A 22,825-nucleotide genomic window follows, 5' to 3' on the forward strand; every position below is an offset into this window, starting at 1 on the left:
TGCTCAGCTGCCGAACTTGCATTCTGATAGATTGCCATTAACCATCAGAAAGTTCCAGGATCTTCAAGATCTAAAAACCTTCATCCTTACTGATTATCATTCCTACTACCATAATCTAACTCATAAATAAACATTTTTTTTAAACAATCTAAGTTTTTTATACTGTAATATTTTATTTTTTCTTGATACTTTTGAATTTAAATTCTTTATATTAATTTGTGTTAAAAGATGTTTAAAAAATAGGCTAACTCCTTTTTTCCATTTCTTACTGAATATTTAAAAAAGCTAACTCCTTTTATGGCGCAAAAAAAGTTTTAGGTCAAAAGAAGTTATTTTTGATTAATTAATATTAACACCAAGCATTAAAAGAAAGAATTAAGATTTAATAATTAACCGTAAGTATAATTATTTATGAACTGAACGGTTTTATGTTCTTACTGAAAAATTTGCCTAAATGGAGTTGGCTTTTTTGGAGATTAAGCCATCGAGCAATAGAAATCTGAATCTCATACTAGCTAAATCCATCTTTCTTAGGGTATATAGACGACGTTGAGATGTCCAAAATATAACCGTAAATATATATGGTTACTGTTGATAAGTTAAATTTTTTGTACAAAAATTCCCTAAAAACAAATTTATATTGCTTATTTTTTAACTAATTATGAATACAAAGATAATTATAACAAAATGACACACAATAAATTTTATTAAACAAATGTAAGAAAAAAATTAGTAAATTATTCAAAAAGCTCTTCTACAAAATTAGCAAAAATTGACATATCAGCGTTTACTGTAGAGCCACAGAATTATTCCCTCGATTAATAAAAATCAGAAACGGATAAGTTCTATCATTTAAAACGTAAAATTTAGGTATGATATTACGTTTATTTTCTTGGACGTTCGTAGAAATTCCGTCTGGTGAATCTTTGCATATGTATGAAGTGATTCACAAATTATTCTGGCTTTTATGCTGACAGAACTTAAAACCGTCAAAATTAAGTCACTTCCGTCTACGATCGAATATTAACAATGGCAGCGAGATGATGAAGGATAGGGGATAGGGGCCAAAATGTCGGTCGATACTTCAGTATATCAGATGTTGAAAAAGGGTATTTAATTGATTCGAAACTATTCTTTAAAAAACTAGTGGAAGAAGAAAATGACGACATATTTTGGTATTACATATTTCAAATGAAAAAACGGAAGCGGTCTATGCCTAACCTACGTTTGATTCGTTGATTTTTCAAATGTGCGCTTTCTAAAGCCAATCATTTACGCGAATTACGAACATTTGACGTAAAACGTCATTAATGTTGGCCATCTTTTCGAAGTGTCAAAGAGTGAAGTTATCGTTGTCGGTCAGTAGAAATTATTTCACAGCGCTGTGCATTATTTGGTGTTTGGGTCATTTATTTTTTATTAAAATATTTTTTTTTTATTTCGAAAATATGTGTCTCGACAGCTAATAGTCATTGACACAGGTATAATTTACATTTATCAATATCTCCAAAATTATCTACAGCTGCCCTAGAAGATATCTTTAAGTCAATAGACTGTGAAAATAAGGGAATCCCTATTAACGGAAGATACTTGAACCATCTTAAATACGCAGATGATGTAATACTAATAGTCGACACGTGGAATGCACTGAATACGATGATTGAGGAGCTACACACAGAATCCCTAAAAAAAGGATTGAAAACGAATTTCAGCAAAACTAAACTAATGTCAAACAAAGATGACAAACCTATGATGAACATCGAAGGGACAGAGATAGATAGAGATAGAATACGTAGATGAATATACATATCTGGGTCAAATTGCCAAGGTAAGCAAAGAAAATCAGACTGCCGAAATAAGCAGACGTGTAAAAATGGGATGATCAGAAAAACTCAGAGAGCTATGTAATGACAGATGCTGGATATCTCACTCAAAGACCATAAAACCAAAGACCATTCGTAATAGAAAAAAAGTAAAAGATGCTGTCGGACAGGCAGCTAAACTGAAATGGAAATGGGCTGGAGACTACAAACGTCTTAAGAATGGCCGATAGAATAAAGAAATCGGGAATTGGCAGCCATATGAAGCCAAAAGACCACAATGAAGACCGCAAATGCGTTGGAGCGACGATATTAAAAGAACTGCAGGGCAATGTGGAAACGTCTTACAAACAACAGAGATGAATGGCAAGAATTAGAAGAGGCCTATATTCGGCAATCCAAATAGAGAATACGGCTTAAAAAAAAACGTTTTGTGAAAGTCATTGAGTTGAAAATTTTTTGAATTGCCTAGAGATGAAGGCCTATTGACAGAAAATCCTGAAGTAAACTTAGCTAGTTAGTGTTAGTGATTTAATTTAATTTAATTTTAATAAGTGATCAAACGAATAGGTGTCCAATTTTTCCAACAATGAGAGTGCCAAATAAACTAGAACTAACTGCAATTGTAAGTAATATAAATGACGCTTACCTAAAATCAAGCGACATATAATTATTTTTTATATATAAATGTGATGCAAGAGTAAGTAAAAAAATATCTGATGTAATTCTAAATGTTGAGTCAAAAATGGTGAAAAATAATGTTCAAAACAAAAAACAAACCAAAATTAATAATTAAAAAAAATATATGTACAAATATGTACATATTTATACTTTTTTATTTTTATTTTTTTGTACATTATTGTACATTTTCTAAACTCATTTTATTAGGCGATAACCCTACACAACGGAAAATTATTTTTTCCCGTTGGTGTCCGTTATGGAGAACTTTAACTTACATAGACATATTTTTATAACTCTTATATTTTGGATTATTTAAATATACCTACTTACTACAATTTATGTAAGGAGTACTCTTACAGTAGTGTTGGAGTAAACAAAATGAATAAAGAGTTTGCCAAGAATAGGGAGCTGTAAGGATAAAGAAGGAAATATCCTACGCGATACGGACTCAGTCTTGAACCAATGGGTTAAATTTTTCGACCCAAAATTTAACGGCCATTACATCGAAGAAGCATGTGGTAACGTATGGCTACTAAATCTAGACACTGACAAAGTAAGGTAAGAAACTGCTAGGAAGTGTAAAGGGCTGCGCAAAATATACGGTGCTATAAATGAAAATGGTATGTGTTGTAAACGATAACTAACTGTACAGACTCTATAAAGTGTAAAGACCCACATTTAGTAAAAGTAGTAAACATAAAGAGCATAAGATGGGTTAGCCAGTACTAAAGGCATTTGGAAAAGAAAGGCATTTGATATAGACGAAACGAAGAGCGTCCTGAAGCAAGCCAAGGTACACGAATGGATGTAGAATTGTGATGGTGATGATGATGATAAAGCAACTGGAGCTACTTATATAAATAATAGACAACATAGATACAAAAGAAAAGATACTTTAATAGCTTAGAAGTAGATGTGGTTTTAAACAGATACATTTAAAGTTTAATAAAAACATATTACCAATATATTTCTCGATAATCGATAAACTTTGAATTTAAAATTTGAATAAAATTTAACTCCTAAGATATAAACTACCAGAATATTATTTAGAAAGAAAAATACAAAAACTCCCTTTGCATATACAAGTTAAAATTAAACTTACATAATATGCTGAACTAACTACCTCAACCATACTCACAGGTAAATGTTATTTTGTTAGAGTATAATATTATTCCAAGAGAAATTTAATGGTAGAGAAGCAACCAACTTGGTAGATCTCTGATAACAAAGTGCCGAATGTAAATTATCACAGTTCTGCTCAATTAAATTACTTCATCTAATTGAATGCGTGCATTGGTCGTTAATGATAATGTGTGGTACATCAACGATTGTGTATGTATGAGTGCGTGTAACCCGATGTGTGTGTTTATATTGGTTGATTAAATTTCATAATTAATTTTGTGCCTTTTGATAGTTGGTTGGAATAAATTCTTTACTAATGAGGATACACATTTTAAAATTGTACAGTAGAAAATTAATTGTCTTTTCTACAATAATTTGTTTACTAAATAAACAATAATAATTAAATTATTTCAATTTCCTATCTCACTAATTTAAAGACTATACGATCAGCACGACATGCCTTCTTCATGCTGTTTCGTATCCCCTGCGCCTGTCAATTTTTCACATTCAAACCAAACTACCCTTAAGTCACTTCGTCTTTGTCTTTTCAAATAGAAGCACGCTAGTCAAACTTATTTTTTAGCTTCTCAAATAGAAGTAGTAGTTGGCTGTATACCATAGTTAAAAAACTAATACAAAAGTAAAAAATTCAAAATTTGTACATTGGTATAAAAACATTTAATTAAAACTTGTTAAAAGTATCGTCCAAAAATTAGAGATGCACCTATAATTGATTACAAAATTTTTACAAATAAATGTGGGAAGGGCGAGGGCCACTCATGACGTTGCAGAAACACTTGCAGGAAAGGTGATGATCCTCTTTTAGAAGCACTTACATAATCCTCTTTTAGGAGCCCGATGTAAAGTTGATCTCTCGGCAGATGGGCATGATCACCAGACACTCTGTTAAGAATAGATATTTTAAGATATATGTCGGAAATCTTATGGTGTACAATTGCTATGTTTCACCAAACATTCCGCTTCGACCATGGAACCGACAAGTGCAAGATGAGAGAGGAAAATACCAATCAGAATGGATCCACGCCATGGGGCTTACCGTGCTTAATAACGGTAAGGCACATACAGTCGTGAGAGGTAATAGTAAATCCTTTCTGGACATCTCACTGGTTTCAACGTCTATTCTAAACAGGGTTGTAAGCTGGACTTTTTTGGAACAAGAATCACTCAGCTTACTTAAGTGAGTGAGTTTTGAGGTTCTTATGGATGCTTTATGCTTGATTGATCTGGGATGAGAGGATGTAAGTAAGTTGACTAAGGGTCTAAATACGGTACAGGAATTGGCTTGTGTAAGGTCAAATGGAAAATATGAAAGGAAACAACCACACTGGCTGAACAAAGTGCATTAGAGTAAGAAGGGAGTGTAAGAGTGCCTTCGTGTTGTGTAGGGCACTAAACACTACGAAATACTACGCTAAGCTGACGGAGAATTCGCAAATGCGAATATATATATATATATATATATATATATATATATATATATATATATGTATATATATGTTTGTTTTGAGGTTTCCGTGGGAGCTATATGTGCTGTCACTATTTTTCCGGGTTTGACTCCGCGTTGTAAAATGCTGGTTTTCTTGAAAACCATTGTTTTGGCGACGTTTCGGCAAGGTCTCACTTGCCATTCTTAAGCCTGGTGGATCTACTTCTCGTCGTTACTCGATGGACCAGTACTAATCGAGTAACGACGAGAAGTAGATCCACCAGGCTTGAGAATGGCAAGTGAGACCTTGCCGAAACGTCGCCAAAACAATGGTTTTCAAGAAAACCAGCATTTTACAACGCGGAGTCAAACCCGGAAAAATAGTGACAGCATATATATATATACCTATATATATATATATATATATATATATATCTATATATATATATATATATATATATATATATATATATATATATATCTATATATATATATATATATACCTATATATATATATATATATATATATCTATATATATATATATATATATATATATATATATATATATATATATATATCTATATATATATATATATATATATATATATATATATATATATATATATATATATATATATATATATAAGGTCAGTGGCCCAAATTCAACATGTTTAGGTTTTCACGTTCCATTTTATTTATTGGAATTAATACTTATTGAGTAACATTGATCAGTTTTTATTTTTTCGAATTAATAACTATTTCTAAGAAAACCTAACAAATTATTAATCATAAAACTTCATCAAGTTAATTATATTTTTATATTTATTATAACCATACAAAAATCACCTAATTCCGACATCAGGAGTGCAGTTTGCTCCAAAATCAGCAATTTTTTAATTTCTTCTCTTTTTCTCTTTCTCTCTTCTTTTTCTCTAATTGCGTTTTTCTGGAATTCGTCTTTTTTCAAAAAATATTGTCTCCAAGCGTCGGAGGTGCCTACCGAAGGAACCTTAATTCGACACTTTCTTGAGGTTATTTTTTTCGTAGGTTCAGGCCAGAATAATGAGTTTTTAAACGGGGATGGTATAACCACTCCTGGCAGAACACGAGAATGTTTATTACTTCTGCAAGTTTTCATATCTTCATCTTTATTGACTAATTCCTCTCTTAGTTGCTTCACTTCAATAACAGTTGATTTTTCTGGTGTAAATTGTAAGGTTACTAATATTTTTTCAGTATTATTTTTCTCTTTTTTGGCCGATTCCTCTTTTGCTTGCTCGTCTTCAATGATACTATTTTGTGTTTCTGGAGTCAACTGAACGTTAACTAATATTTCTTTACTATTATTTTTATTATTGACTGATTCCTTTGGTATTCGCTAGCTTTCAATGATATCAATTCGTTTTTCTGGGGCAAATGAAATAATTTCTAATACATTAATTTTCTTTCCTATAACATTAGTTTTTTTTTATTTCGTCGAATATTTCTTTCGTGCCTGTTTCGTCAATGCTTCTCATTTCTTCAATAATTATTAATTCTTTTTCAGCATATGCGCTAAGGCCAAGAGGTTCTGCTTCGGTTTCAGTATCTTTAGCTATGTCTTGTATGTCCAAAATTACTCATTGTAACGTATCATCAGCTTTAAATTCCACTTTATTTTCCCATTCATCTTCTAGAATTAGGTCTTCTTGAATATCGATTATAATGTTGGCGGTTTTCTCAATATTTTGGGATAATCCAGATTTCTGATATAGTTTGTACCAAACTTCATACAAACTCTTATCTTTAATTTCACCTGTCCACTCTGCACCCATCAGTCCATAACATTTAGTCAAAAAATTGGGCTGAATGAACGATTCCGGATATTGCAAATGACTCACTCTTTCAGGATCCGGTGCGGCTGTACTTGTGTTAAGCTCATTGTCTTCAGCGAGAAGAGTATGATAATCGATATTATCAGCATTAAATGGACAAAGATCCCATACTTTAAAAGATTTTTTAAAAATATCTTCCACATTTGATATTGAACTTAAAGCATTTTGAAGAACAGAAGCAAAGATGTCTTTTTCTAAATCTTTATAATTATTTTGGATTTTAAAATTTTCTACTTCAGTTTTCCATTTCATTTTTAAACATTTAAATAATCCCACATCTAGAGGTTGTAGACTATGTGTGGAATTTGGTAACAAACTTATCAGGATTATTTGTTTTTTCTCTACAGTAGTCAGTCAGAGGTAAGGTCACGTGTGGCTTATGTCCATCCAAGTATAATATTACTTCTTCTTCCTTTGCCCTATCCGTTTCGGACGTTGGCTATTAACAAGGGTATTTTGACTTTGTTTACGGCACCTCTGAACAGTTCGGTCGATGTTAGTCCGAACCATTGTCGCAGGTTATGTATCCATGAGTGTCGTCTTCTTCCCGGCCCTCTCCTACTGTCGATTCTTCCTTGGACTATTAACTGTAGCAGCCGGTACTGAATATTTTCAGATAAGAGCCATGGGTAAAAAATGTTTGTTATATATTCGAAAAAAGATTCTGAAGTCATCCATCCGCAAAATTTAAAGTCTTATATACAACTTCAACAAAGTTTATTCTAATTTTCTTAACTAGTAATATCATAGTATAAAAAAGAAATAGTATGGACACTCGACAGGCGGGAAAAAGTACGCGCATCATTTAGCGCAGGCCATATCGCCATATTGAAAACAGACCGAAATCTTGTGACATCCGACTGGTATTAATGTGACGTGTAGTCATCTGTCATGATTTGTTTGTTTATTTCTGTGTCGCTTTAGTTTTCGTTTAATTAAGTCTAAAAATAATTCGTTTTAAAACTAAATTGTATTATCAAATTTCAACTTCGTATATTATATACGTAGGTAAATATTAGTTTTGTGGTTTCCAAGAGATATTTGTAATTTCATTATGCCTGGAGACCATTGTGCTGTGAACACTTGCAAAAATTCACGTTCGAAGACGGGAGGTACGTTTTTTACGTTTCCCAAGGATCCTCAAAGGTATGTATTTCTTTTGTCAATATCCGTAACTAATAAACGTAAATTACAAGTGTTACAAGTTTAAATGATTTAAGACAGTTTCATTTTTGAAGACCCCTACTTTTTGCTGTACCTCTACAACTGTTAAAATAATATTTGTGTAATATATATATATATATATATATATATATATATATATATATATATATATATTATATAAAAATGATATTTCTATTTTGTTATGAAAGTTTATAAAACTCAATCCATTTAGCATATAACCATGCTATTTGAATCATATGTGATTCATTGGACAGTGAAGTTTTAAATATGTTGGTTATCCCAAAAAGATATTTATTTTTAATATCAGATAATAATGTTTCATTATAAGACATCAAGTGCAAAACGTTATTAACATTAAAAGGAGGTTTCTAAACTATTGAAACCTATGTTTCAATTTTAAATAGTGTTCCTTATGTTATTATATATCAAAGTTAAGAATGCTCTACAGGTTATACATGGTTATTTAGTCTGTTTGATCCACTCTATGTATAATCCTATTTTTAAAAAACAGTTAAAAATAAAAGTTGTTAAAAGTTATATGAATTTTAATACTACTAGTAAACATTCAGAGGATTCATTCATAACAAGTGATAGAATTAGCACTCTTTTTCCAAAAGAAATATACAATACATTATAACATTTCTAAATTGGACTTTTTTCTATTATTACAAGAGTATTGACTTATGTATAATACATTTTTTTCTGTTTACAGATAATGTAGATAAATCAACTTCACCACTGTCAGAATTTTCTCCAACATTGAGCACTCAAACACCTTTACTTCTATCTTCCCATACTCCAAGGAAGGAAGTTCTCAGATCAAAAGTAAAGGAATTGAGAAATGAAAATTATCGTTTGTCCCAAAAAATAAATGAACTTGAGAATCAAGTTATAAAATATTTCAAATAAATCTATAAAAAATAAATTAATCGTTTGGATCAATAAATAGATTTTTTTACTACTAACATGAAAAATTACTATTATTTATTTAATTACTACAAGAAGTAAATTATCCCTCTGTAGGTAAACAGTATTTACTTTTTTACCTAGGTAAATAATGCAAAATAAGTGTTAGTATAGTGCCATGTAGTTGTTTTGATTTGTTGATTTACTTCTAATAAAAGTATTACAATGCCTTTAACTTCTTTTGCCGACACTGTTCACAATAGTGAAGTAAATATTCCCTCAGAGAACTCTGTTACAGGAAATGCAGAAATACATAATGGTTTGTAACAATTGTCCAATTAATTATAATTTTAACCAAATTTCCATGTTCCAAGTCTGGTTAAATACATGTTCATGTTCCAAATATTACAAATAATAGTTTTTTTATAATTGTTTGTTTTTCAATTTTCTTTGTTTAGAATAAATTAAGCTTACATTAAGAATAAGCTAATATATAAATGTTAGTAGTAAAAAAAACTATACAGTTGTGGTAATCTGAAAACTGTATATAGCACGCATAATTAGTGCGAAAAGAACAGTATGAGGTTGTTCTACTAGCAAAGAGAAGCCGAATATAGTATGAAACTAGTACCGACATACGAGCTTGTTTTTAACACCCATTAGATTGAATTGTAGTTTTGTTAAAGTGACATTCAGTTTTGATAAGGGAAACGTCAAATATACGTCTACTTTTTCATTAGTAATGAAATCACAATCAATCTAGATTTTATCACTATCAATCAAGAAATTCTCGAGATATTTCGGTACCCACATATAGAATTTTATATCTTACTTTTATTTGTGGCATCCTGTCTTATGCTTCTAGAGAATGGTCACCATACTATTTTAACCATATTTACACCCTCGAAAAAATTCAAAATAAGTTTTTCCGGATTTGTGCTTATAGATTAAACTTAAAGAACTTGTCTTTGGTTGAACTAAGGTCAAGGCTAAATATCAGTTTCTTAGAAAACTATAGAACTAAAATGCGATCTAGTCTTTCTCTATAAACTACTTAATCATACAACTGACTGTTCTGATTTATTAGGTCCTATCAACTTTAGATGTAGCACTAGAATTCTTAAAGAAATGTCTTTGTTCTCTATAAAACACTATCACACTAACTATGCCAAATTCCCATATCAGAATTCAGATACTGGGAAATGACTTTAGTCAATCTTATGATCTGCTGGATATTTCTTTCTTTCTCCCCTTCCTTTTACCCTATCAGGGTGTCGGATCTGCTGGATATAAAATCTGTAAGATTCAAGCACTGTTTGACTGAGTATATTAGGGATCGAAGATGAGTGACCTTCAACTTGGGAGTTTTCATATAATTTTTATAAGAACTTGGGGGTATTTATTTCATTTTAAAACGATTCCCAGGAAAATTTAATTTATGTAATTTAATAATTGTTTAACAATATTTAATAATTATTTAATATTTAGTTTTAGTATTTGTGTTATGGTTAGGATATTTTACGTTGTTAATTATTTTGTAAAAAATGGGGTCATCCCGTTAATAAATAAATAAATAAATAATAATTCTGGTTTTATTCGCAAAAAAAAATAATGCAATTGATATTTCCAGTTAGGAAAATGGTAACCTTTACAACTGAACATAAAATTCAAATTATTAAATGATATTATTCTGGAAGTAGTGCCAACGATATAATCGGTACGTTTTCGTTTTCATTCGAAGGCCCTGTACCATCAAAATCTGCAATTCACAACATTATTTTTAAATTTGAAAAAACTGATTGTGAAACAATAATTGTAGAAAATGCACGGATAGTGATAGAGATAAATTAACCAGCTCGTGCAATTAATCAAGAACAGGAACAGCGTGAAACTGCCGTAAGTAGTCTAACTGAAATCAATTTTCCTTGTAACAACACCCTAATTTCAACAGAAACTGGTATCACTGCTAGAACTGTACGAAATACTTTAAAAACAAATAAGTACCATTGCTACTAAAAAAATTTTAAATTCACAACTATTCTACTAGAAACTGTAGTGAACGCAATTTAAAAAGGCAGGTAAAAAACTTATAATAAAAAAGATGGCCTCTGGCTGTCTTTTATGTAATTTCAGATATAACAAGAAAAAATGCATGTTCTTTATAAAAGCGCAAATAGTCAATGTTCTTTGTCTCAAAAACATTTTACGATATTACTCGGTAAAAGTCTTTTGAATGAACATCTGAAAAGAAGAAAAGATATGAAACAGCTCTCTAATGATTTAAAAACCACAATTATAAAAATTCTTGGAACAGGTCAAGACAAGAGTTCAAGAAACCCAACTGAGGAACTTCCAAATCGACAACCTGCTAAGACAAGATGTCCGAAACATAAAGACAGAAAAGTGCAATCATGTGATGACTGTAAGAGAGCAAGTTGTAAGGAACGTAGTGTCACCCGAAACTTTTGTTAAGATTGTTTTAGAAATTAAGATATATAGACTCATCAGTATTCATCACTCCCTCTTAATTTTTCCGATATCATTTTTACTTGTTAAAATATTTTGTAAGTTTACTTTTGTTAAATTATTGTTAAAGTTAGTTAAAAGTAAGTCTATTTAAGTTAGTTTACACAAAAAAATTGCCTCCCAAATAATTGTAAGAGTTGTTTTTTACTTTAGTAGGAATAGAAGTTTTTCAGTTTCTTATTTGGTTATGGTATAAAAGTTTTATTTTTATATAAAATAAATAAAACATTTTTAATAATAATATTTAACTTTTGTATTTTTTAGTTAATAATAAATATTGTATGAGACATGTCTTCTTTTTTTCAATGCAGAGATAAATGCTGGTCACTTTAATTTTGGAGTATTTACGCACCCCACGATACCAGTTGTGTGTTTATAAAATAACGATACCAGCTGAGGATTAAAATTAAAACAATATATTGTCGATTGTAATTAATTCAAATTAACTTGTTTACTAACTTTAAAATAATATAAACACGTCTCTGTTCTAACCACTTGTGCCAGTCCGTAACTGATTTGGTCTGTTTTCAATATGGCGTCTGGATACTTTTATACTTCAAAGGCGCCGACTCCGAGTGTCCTAACTGTTTGTGGTTAAACTGTGGTAATATCTTATAGTAAATAAAATAATACATAGCTGAAATCTGCTTACCTTATTAGAAATTCTTTCTCGATGGACGCAACACACAATTTGCAAGAACCGTCCAACTTTTAGGTTATGTATTGACAGATACAATGTCGGTAAGATAGGAAACAAATTTTGAAATGAAAAAATCAATGTTAAATTAAACCAATAGATATCTTAATATTTATCTGGATATACCAAATTTCCTTTTTTAACCGAATAAACAGAAATATGTCTGAATTTGGGTCACTTATCTTATATATATATATATATATATATATATATATATATATATATATATATATATATATATATATATATATATATATATATATATATAAAAGATAAAATCTTATAGCGAAAGCCGCTATCGCTTTATTAAATTAAATGGCCAGATATATATATATATATATATATATATATATATATATATATATATATATATATATATATACATTATTTATATCTACTATCACATTAATCTTAAAATACGGTAATTTTTACACAAAATCGGTAATTTTTACTAAAAAAAAATTATTGATACATTCGGGTTCACAATAAACTAACATACAATTAAGTGTGGAAAATCACATCAGTCATGTGATGACCTTTATTTTGGTGCATTGTTGGAGGCGTTCTTGAAAGTTTCTACCTTTCGCAATAATTGTATCCCTATTATCTTCTTTGAGCAAGTAAGGGGGCCAACTTTACAAGTTTGTGTTACTGCGCAATAAACCGTTACTTTTGAAAAAAAAAATTAGATTCTATCCAAAATACTGCCCTTTATTTATGCTTTGGAATTTTTCGCTCTAGCCCGCAGGAAATTCTTTATTTTGTAAGTAGCGAACCTTCTCTATCCCTTAAGAGACAATATCTGCTTCTATCATATACTATCACTACATTAAGTAATCCATCCAACCCCATTTACCATCTAACTACCTGTGTACCTGATTACTCCGTCTATCTTTTACCCTGTTCATCACTTCTCCCTTCACCCTTCCCTGGACCAAACACCTCGTTCACCATTAAAAACAAATATGACACACCCCCTACTCTTATAAACGAAGCCATCTTAAAAATACTAGACAAAACACTTTTCGATTTAGTTCTTTACACTAGTGCTTCCAAGAATTCTTGAAGTGTAGTATGGGCAATTACTACTTTAATAAATCGTATAAGGTCCACTAGGTTGTTCTAATCATGTAGCATTCGCACAGGAAAACTGATTAGTATCCCCAAACCATTGATTTCCAGCTGATTTAAAAATGTATTGCGCAGATCTTCTTTTCTTTATATTTTTTCTTTAAAATCAATATTTACTGATCATCCACTAGTTCATATATATAGTATACATGACATATACCAATCTCTTCATGCTCGAGAAACACAAATCTCATTTTTACGACTTCCATCAACTTGTCGATAACAAAACTGTTTATCGCTATACTGAAGAAATGGTTTCTTCATCAATTAGCCAAACAACGACCCAACTAAGCAAATACCTTTAAGATAAGTTTAAAAGTCAATCCCAGAATTTACTAAACTGGCCATACAAGATTGACACATAGCTAATGTTTACCTATGAACGTCCAATTCTCAACAGCGCAATTTTGCCCTTACCGTAAACCATATATTTACGAACTGTCAGCACTACACCAGCCAAGTTCGGAAAAATAACTTGTAGACATCGCTTGCAGATAATCTAAACCATCCAAGTGAATACACCAAAATAATACAGTTCCTCAAAGACATTAATCTTTTAAATAAAATTTTACACCCATTTTGTAACTTCTTAAAATGAATTAACTGCACGGTGCCAATGGCATTAGTTGTCGAGGCGCTTATGCTAAATAAAAAATATGTTTTCCCTTCACATTTTAAACTATAATTTGACTGGCCTAATTGAGCTAGAACGTGTATGTTCGAATCGGACAATCTCTTTAATATTTTGTTGTCTAAATAGCGAAATAGTTGATAGTTGATATTAATTGATAAGAATTACAGTGGAATAGAGTTATTGTGTTGTGCACCTGCCAGTAATATTTTGGTAAGTAAAATTTAATTTTACTTGCATTTACTGGCATAAAAACATTCATAACACTTTATTGGTACAGTACAATAAACATAAACCTATTATTGGAACAACTACCTGTCGAATAGGCAGCCAGAATTACGATGAGTAATTACTGGTTGCAAAACGTAATATTCACCAATTGAAGACAAAACTAAAAATATTTCCAGGGTTGCTTTTGACTACGAGGGCACCCCAAATAATAATATGAGTTCACCAACTGAAAATAATCCCACAACGTTAAACATGTCACAGCAATCTACTTCAACAAACATCTCACAGCCTTCCATTTTTTACATAGCTGCAGTTAAGTCAGCGATGAAATGCTCCTTTCCAAAGAAGGAGCAAGCCAAAGTGATCCATTCAGAAGAATACTTAAATTTATATGACTACGTTAAATCCATAGGAGATATTATTGGACCAAGGAATATATGTTTCGCCTTACGGATCTCAAACAGCAGAATATGTGTTTATATAACCAAAACAGATCTAGTTGAGCAGCTCGTTTCCACAAATCCTACTATTACCATCGGAAACCATATCGTTTCAGTCAGAAGATTAATCACTCCAGCAAAACGATTGATCATGTCTAATATATGTACTCTAATACCCAATGAAATAATAGAGGCCTCCCTGAAAAACATAGGACTTCAGCTAGTCTCTCCAATATCATTCCTACGAGCTGGCATCCCAGGAGATAAATACAACCATATCTTGTCCTTCCGCAGGCAAGTATATTTTGTGCCATCCCATGATAATTCAGAGATTCAAACATCCCTGATTATTCCATTCGACAATAATGATCATAGAATATTTTTATCCCCAGATAAAAGGACTTGTTTCTACTGTAAAAAACCCGGTCACATAGCATCAAATTGCACCACCCCTGAATCCAATCAATCACAAAATTTGAACAAAACATCTCCACTTCCCTCGGATATTTAACAAGCTGCAAGTCCAAATACACTACCGGTAGTTCCACAAGACAATAATTCGGAAACACCTAATGACACGCACAAAATTAATATAACTTCAAAAGGTAAAAAGAGACCAAAGTCAACTGACTCTTTAGAAATAGAACAGCCAACTGTTTATTGCTGTTACTCTTTGGTGTCCAAATGAAATTACTATTTGTAGCATTTACATACCACCTTCCCACAACCTTACTGAATTTAACACGTTGCGTGCGGATGTCTGATCCTAAGACTTATGCTCTGGCCCGAAACTTATTTTTGAATATAAATTCTACAAAATTCATACAAAATTTTTGCATGGCTTACATGTATGCCACCAGGTATACGATAAAGGTACTTGCACCAGGAACGAATGGCGCACATGTATATCGCAGGAAGAAGATGTAAAATATATGTTCTTATACTCGTATACATACAAAAAGGGCTAATATAATATAAGTAAAATATTTTTAGGTCTTGTGAAAATTTGCAAAACATGTCCCAACACATAAGCCTGGTTTTTCCTGACACATAAGGTAATGGTATAATGATAGAACTCTTTTTTATTTCGGGAGCAGTATCGGCATCGTTTTCGTAATGTCCATCCTCTTTCATCTCTTTCTTGAATTGTCGTTAAATGGGTAGTTCGACTCGAGCAGCCGAACAGTACGGACGTGAGAGAGAAGCGTGCTTAGGTGGGGGCGACTGACCTATTGTCAACGGAGCTTTTCAGCTCCCGGTGGGTAAGACACCGAGTGTGACATAGGCACTTGTCCTACATATTAGCGAAAAGCGGATGCGAGGTTGTTACTAGTTAAACCGTCGAGGAGCTGTTTTTATAGGCTCCTCGCGGAGGCTATAATAGCTTCGCGTTTGCGAAGAATTCGGGATCACCTCAGTGTGTCGTCAGGGATGACACTGTAAGGCCTTGATATTTGACAAGGTCGGATAGAAACGGCCCCTGCTCCTGAGGTGTGAGAAACAGGAAGAGGATCCCTCACTGTGAATACAGGGAGTGAACTACCGCGAGGTACCTGGGACGGCACCCAGTAAGCCGTACTGACAGCGGTCAGTCGGTGGAAAAAAAACAGAGTCGTCTAAGTAGAATTTTCTTATATCTTATGAACTATTTGTTCACTGCCTTACGGCAATATGAGTGATATTCCCCCCCCCCCCAGAAAGTGTTGTCACGCAGGTGACAACACAAGAAGAAGAAGAGAATGATTTAGCCGAATCATCAAACCCCTCTGTTGACAGCTCGATCGAGCTATATAATAAATTTATTAAATCGACTAATCCCGCGATCGACGACATAGAAATCGTAATATCTGACGATGACTCCTATCTGCCCGAGTCGGAGCAAGAAAAAAGCGAAATCGACACCGATGACGATATCAATACGATGGACTCCATCGACGAAGAGCCGAGCCCAGCTGCAGAATCGCGCGAAGCCCCACCCCCAACTGTAGTAGAGACACAACCCGCCGTGGACAACGTCTCCAAAAATGAAGCCGAGCCCGAAATCGGCAAGAAAATGAAAAGGCTAAGGCCCAAAGAAGACTCTTCGGAAGACGAAGAAGTAAAGAAAAAGGCCAGAGAAATGGCGGAAAGGGAAAAGGCCAATGAGCTTTTAAGGTCGGTCAATGTACTGACGGAACAGATCAAATCCCTTAAAGAAGAAAGCCGTATCCGCGAGGAAAAGGCAAATAAACAAATCCAAGACCTTCTCGCTCAGATGACTGAGCTGAGAAACGAAAACAAAGAAAAGGACAAGGAGATACAAAAACTTGTACAACATATAATGGCATTAACAGCAGCCAAGGAGAAAGAAGAGTCAATAATGGAAATCGACCCGTGGAAAGCCTCCCTCGATAATGACGTTGTAAAGCTAGTGGAACTAGGAATCGGTTCACCTCCCCCCGTAAAGCCATCCAGTAGCAAAGGCAAGCCTAAAGAGCCGGAAAGAATCATAACAACCAAAGAACCTGCAGGTTGGACACAAGTCCAAAACAAAAAAGGAAAAAAGATAGGCACCACTACTGAGAAATCAGACAGTAGTGTGAAAACAAAAATAAGCGTCGCCGAGAAGCAGACGCAGATAATAAATCAGCGGAAAGAAATCGAATTTAACAAGGCTGCGAAAGAGGCTCATGAAAGAAGCCAGAAAAAGAAAACTGCCCAAAATAACTTGAGCAAAAATAGCCAAGTTGAAAAAGAAAACGACGTACCAAAAGACTCACCGCAAACAAGCGAGGAGCCTATAGTAAAAGAGCCGAAACCACCGGCGATAATCCTAAAAACTGTAGGAGAACACCAAAAAATCCTGCAGAGAGCAGCCAACCAAGGCATAATATCAGTCAATAAGTTTGCACGATCAGGCAGATCGATTGTTATTAACACAAAAACCAGAAAAGATTACCTAGGAATGGTACACATCCTAGAAGAACACAGTCCAAAAGTAGAATTCATCGCATATCCCATAGATAGCGATAAACTAAAAAGAGTCATTATAAAAGGTCTATCTGCTACTACTAGCACAGTAGCAATTAAAGACGAACTATACAATAAAGGAATAGAAGCAACAAGGGTGATCAATATGATCTCCAAAAAAACTGATAAAAAAGTACTGCCACATTTCATCGTCACCCTCAAAGAGGAAGACGTTGCAAAAATTAAAAAAATATCTGATATATGCTACATGCGCATCTATGTGGAGGATGAATTCAAAATCACAAAAGACACCCTACAGTGTTATAACTGTCAAGGGTTCTATCACAGCTCAAAGGCTTGCCATTGCGGATCCAGATGTGTAAAATGCGGAGAAAACCACATCAGTAACGACTGTGAGAAAAGCCGGGAAACCGACCCCAAATGTGCAAACTGTGGTGAAGCGCACACAGCAAATTATAGAGGATGCTCTAAGGCCCCCAAAAAGAAAACACCTGCCCCAACAAGACCGGTAAGAAGACCCATAAACAGCGCTCCAATCAACAAAGGAGTCAGCTACGCACAGGCAGCGAAAAAATCCGCTGAAACCACCTCAGAATCTCCAGCACAACCACAAGAAGTGTCGGTACAGGACGCAGCTACCCTCATCGCAAACTTCCATACAGAGTATAATAACAAAATGATGGAAATGGTGTCCATGATGGACAAAGCAACAAAAATGATGACTGCATTTGGAGAAGCCGTCCGAAAATGTTAGCAAACCAAAACGAAGATCTACGCATTGGGTCATGGAATTCCGGCGGAATATTCAAAAAGATCAACCTTCTGGATGAAATAATAAACAGATTAGAGCTCGATATCGTAGCCCTTCAAGAAACCAAACTAGTGGAAAGGAAAAAAACAAAATTTCCAGGCTACGATATCTATAGAACGGATCATAGAGCATTATCAGGAGGAACAGCTGTATTAGTCAAAAGGGGACTCGAACACGAGCACATCCCAACACCAGACGGACTGGTGACAATGGAAGCCACAATTATTCGACTTAAGGCCAACAACGAAACACTAAAAATAGTGTCAGCTTACATTAGACCACATGATCCGATTTTCAACGAAGATTTGAGCCTAATACTGAACTCAGAAGAGCCAACTATAATTATTGGAGACCTAAATGCTAGATCTCCCAATTGGTTTGACAGGACGACCAACCGAAACGGAAGATATCTCTGCAACCATCTCGAGAACAGACCGAACACATATGTCATCGGACCAACAGAACCGACATGTTTCCACGGAGAACTCCCTACGTATCTCGACATTGCAATCCTACACAACGTAGGTCAACAATGCGAGATACACTCTCTAAATGAAGGCGATTCGACACATAACCTAATCGTCCTGACCCTGGGCGCAACAGAATTGAACTATTTGCAGCCCCACAACAGAAAGAAAACAAGTTGGCCAAACTTTAGAAGAATTGTGAGCGAGAACATCGGTAACATCCCAACAATTAATAATATTACAGAACTAGAAGACAGTGTAATAAAACTAGAACAAGCAATAAACAATGCTATCGATGCCAGCTCCAAAACCGAAACAATCACAAGACAAAAAGGAAGATTCAGGGATATAAGTATAGAACTTCAAAACCTAATCAAAGAGAAAAACCGGAAAAGAAGAAGAGCCTACCGCACAAGAATGGTAGAAGACAAAAGGATTACAAATGAGCTAGACAGGGAAGTGAAAAAACAACTTCAAAATCATAGAAATGAAAGCTGGGACTCCTATATCGATGAGCTAAATCCTAACAAATCCGCCTTCTGGAAGTTATCTAAAATCCTTCGAAAGGACAAGAAACCCATACCTCCCCTACACGGAGTAAACGGGATTGTCCATACGGAAATCGACAAAGCCGAAGTCATGAAGGACGAACTAGAAAGGGCGTGTAGAAACAACGAAGACCCCGACGATGACATAGACTTTGAAGAAGAGGTAGAAAGAACAGCGAGAAGACTTAGAAGGAAAAAGGGCAGAATAGGTATTACACATACATCTCCCGAAGAAATAAAGGAACTTATAAAAATGACAAATGCCAAAAAAGCCCCAGGACCCGACAACATCACAAATAGGGCGCTGAAAAATCTACCAACAAAAGCTATTGTTTATATCACTAACATAATAAACAACATGCTAAAACTACGATATTTCCCAGATAGGTGGAAAGAGGCACACGTAATAATGATTGCAAAACCTGATAAAAACGGCACATTTCCGCAAAATTACAGACCTATCAGCTTATTATCATCTATAAGCAAGATAGCGGAAAGAGTTATACTAAAAAGACTCAATGAAGAATCACAAATGCTAGGAACCATACCAGAGGCTCAATTCGGGTTCAGAAGCGAACACTCCTGTGAATTACAGGTACTACGACTTACAGAATTCATCACCAAAGGATTTAATGAAAAAATGTACACAGCTACAGCTTTTCTGGACGTCAGCAAAGCCTTCGACAGAGTCTGGCACCATGGACTCATCTATAAAATGAATGAATTTGGTTACAGTGAGGCGATGACATGCCTCCTTGCGTCATATCTTGCCAACAGAAGGTTCAGAGTTCGAATAGGGGCAACCCTATCCGAAGTCGGGACCCTGGAGGCGGGTGTGCCTCAGGGAGCGGTGCTGTCGCCGTATCTGTACACCATCTATACGGCCGACACGCCAAAAGAGCCAGGCTCTCTGTTGAGTCTTTACGCTGACGACACAGCAATAGCTGTTAGCTGGAGAAACCCGACAAAGCGACAAATACATGGTTTAAATTACACCCTCGCAGATTGTACACTTGGACTTCACCACAACACAATGAAAACAGAGTAATCCGTAACCAAATAGATTATATATTGGTCAACAAAAGATATCACAATGCAATCATCAGTGCAAAAACATATCCTGGAACTGACATCAATTCCGATCATAATCCTGTTGTTGCAAAAGTTCGCGCAAGATGGAAACTAATAAAGAAACAAAAACCTCAACACCAACTATTAGACATCCAATTATTGAAAAACGACACCATATATCAGACAGTAAATAAAAAATTAAACAAAAACTTAGGAAATATCGACCACAATAGAATTAGCGAGTACGATGACATAAACGTTCTGTGGAAAACTATTAAAGAACAAATGAACAATGTAACGGAAAAACATCTAAAAGTAACACCTAGAAATAACAAACAGGAATGGATGACAGAAGAGATTTTACAATTAATGAACAAACGAAGAGAATCCAAAGGAAAAAATGACAAGGACGGAGAATACAAAAGACTAAATAGAATAATTCGAAAAAAAATAACCGAAGCAAAAGAGAAATGGCTGGAAACAAAGTGCGTGGAAATAGAAGAACTACAACAAAGGCACGATTTTTTTAATTTACATAAAAAGGTAAAAGAGTTTACATCGACTACCAAGAGAACGACTTTTCACACCATGCTGAACACGGATGGCAAACTGCTAGAATCAACGGAAGACAAACTGAAAGAATGGGAAAACTATATTAAAATTCTTTTTCACGACATACGAGAAGAACCAAGATTGGAAAATAAAAACGAAGGGCCAACAATTCTGAAATCTGAAATCATAAATGCAATTAATCATCTTAAAACAAATAAAAGCCCAGGTCCAGACGGAATATACCCAGAAACGTTAAAATTAATCAGCGAAGAAAATATCGAAATATTTGTCCTTTTATTTAATCGCATTTATGATACAGGTAAAATACCCCAAGATTGGCTGGAGTCAATATTCATCCCACTACCAAAAAAGCCAAACCCACAACACTGCAATGAGTTCCGTCTGATAAGCCTTATGAGTCATGCAGTAAAAGTCCTACTAAAAATCGTACATAATCGTATCTATAGAAAGTGCGAAACAATCATCGGAGACGATCAGTTTGGATTCAGAGCCGGCATGGGAACGAGAGAAGCCCTGTTCAGTTTACTAGTTCTCGCACAAAAATGCTACGACCAACAGAAAGATATATTTATATGCTTTATAGACTTCGAAAAAGTATTTAATAGAGTAAGACACGACCTACTATTAGAACGTTTGCAAGAAGTCGGTTTAGATGGAAAAGACATCAAATTCTTAAAAAACTTGTACTGGAACCAAAACGCCAGAGTTAGGATCGAAGGTTCCACATCCGCAGAAGTAGAAATTAGGAGGGGAGTTAGACAAGGATGTGTTCTGTCGCCTCTGCTGTTTAATCTTTACTCCGAGTTTCTATTTAAAGAAGCATTGGAGGATTCCAAGGATGGAGTCAAGGTGAATGGCGTAAATATCAACAGTATCAGATACGCCGATGATACAGTGTTAATTGCGGATTCCGACGTAGGTCTACAACGACTCATCGACAAGACCAACTCAACCTGTGAGCAATTTGGTATGAAAATAAACATTAAAAAAACCAAAGTGATGTCAATCCGAAAAAATCAAAACGTACCTCAACCTTGCACAATAAATGGGCACATTTTAGAACAGGTCAATAGATTTAAGTACCTGGGATGTTGGATCGATAGCAGCCTAAATCCTGATCTAGAAATAAGATCGAGAATAGAACAGGCCAGAAAATCTTTCGAAAAAATAAAAAAACTGCTTTGTGATTCTCGAATAAAACTCGAAATTCGACTACGTTTATCAAAATGCTACGTCTGGTCGACTCTTCTATATGCAGTTGAAACGTGGACCCTAAAAACATCAACCGTAAATAAATTGGAGGCCTTTGAAATGTGGATCTACCGGAGAATGCTCAAAATTTCATGGACATCGCATACCTCAAACGAAGAAGTGCTGCATAGAATAGGCAAGGAAAGAGAACTTTTTAACACAGTAAAAGTTAGAAAAACATCATACCTAGGCCACATACTGAGAAATAATAAGTACCAATATGCCCAACTTATAGTGAAAGGAAAAATCGAGGGAAAGAGAGGCCTAGGAAGGAAAAGACTATCGTGGCTCAGAAACATCCGACAATGGACAGGGCTAAATTTTGAACAGCTAATAAGAACAGCTGAAGATAGAGAAGATTTTAAAATTGTAGTAGCCAACCTCCATTGAGGAGAGGGCACTTTAAGAAGAAGAAGGAGAAACCCGGATCATGCAGCTAATC

This window comes from Diabrotica undecimpunctata, chromosome 2, assembly GCF_040954645.1.
Source record: "Diabrotica undecimpunctata isolate CICGRU chromosome 2, icDiaUnde3, whole genome shotgun sequence".
Taxonomy (NCBI): domain Eukaryota; kingdom Metazoa; phylum Arthropoda; class Insecta; order Coleoptera; family Chrysomelidae; genus Diabrotica; species Diabrotica undecimpunctata.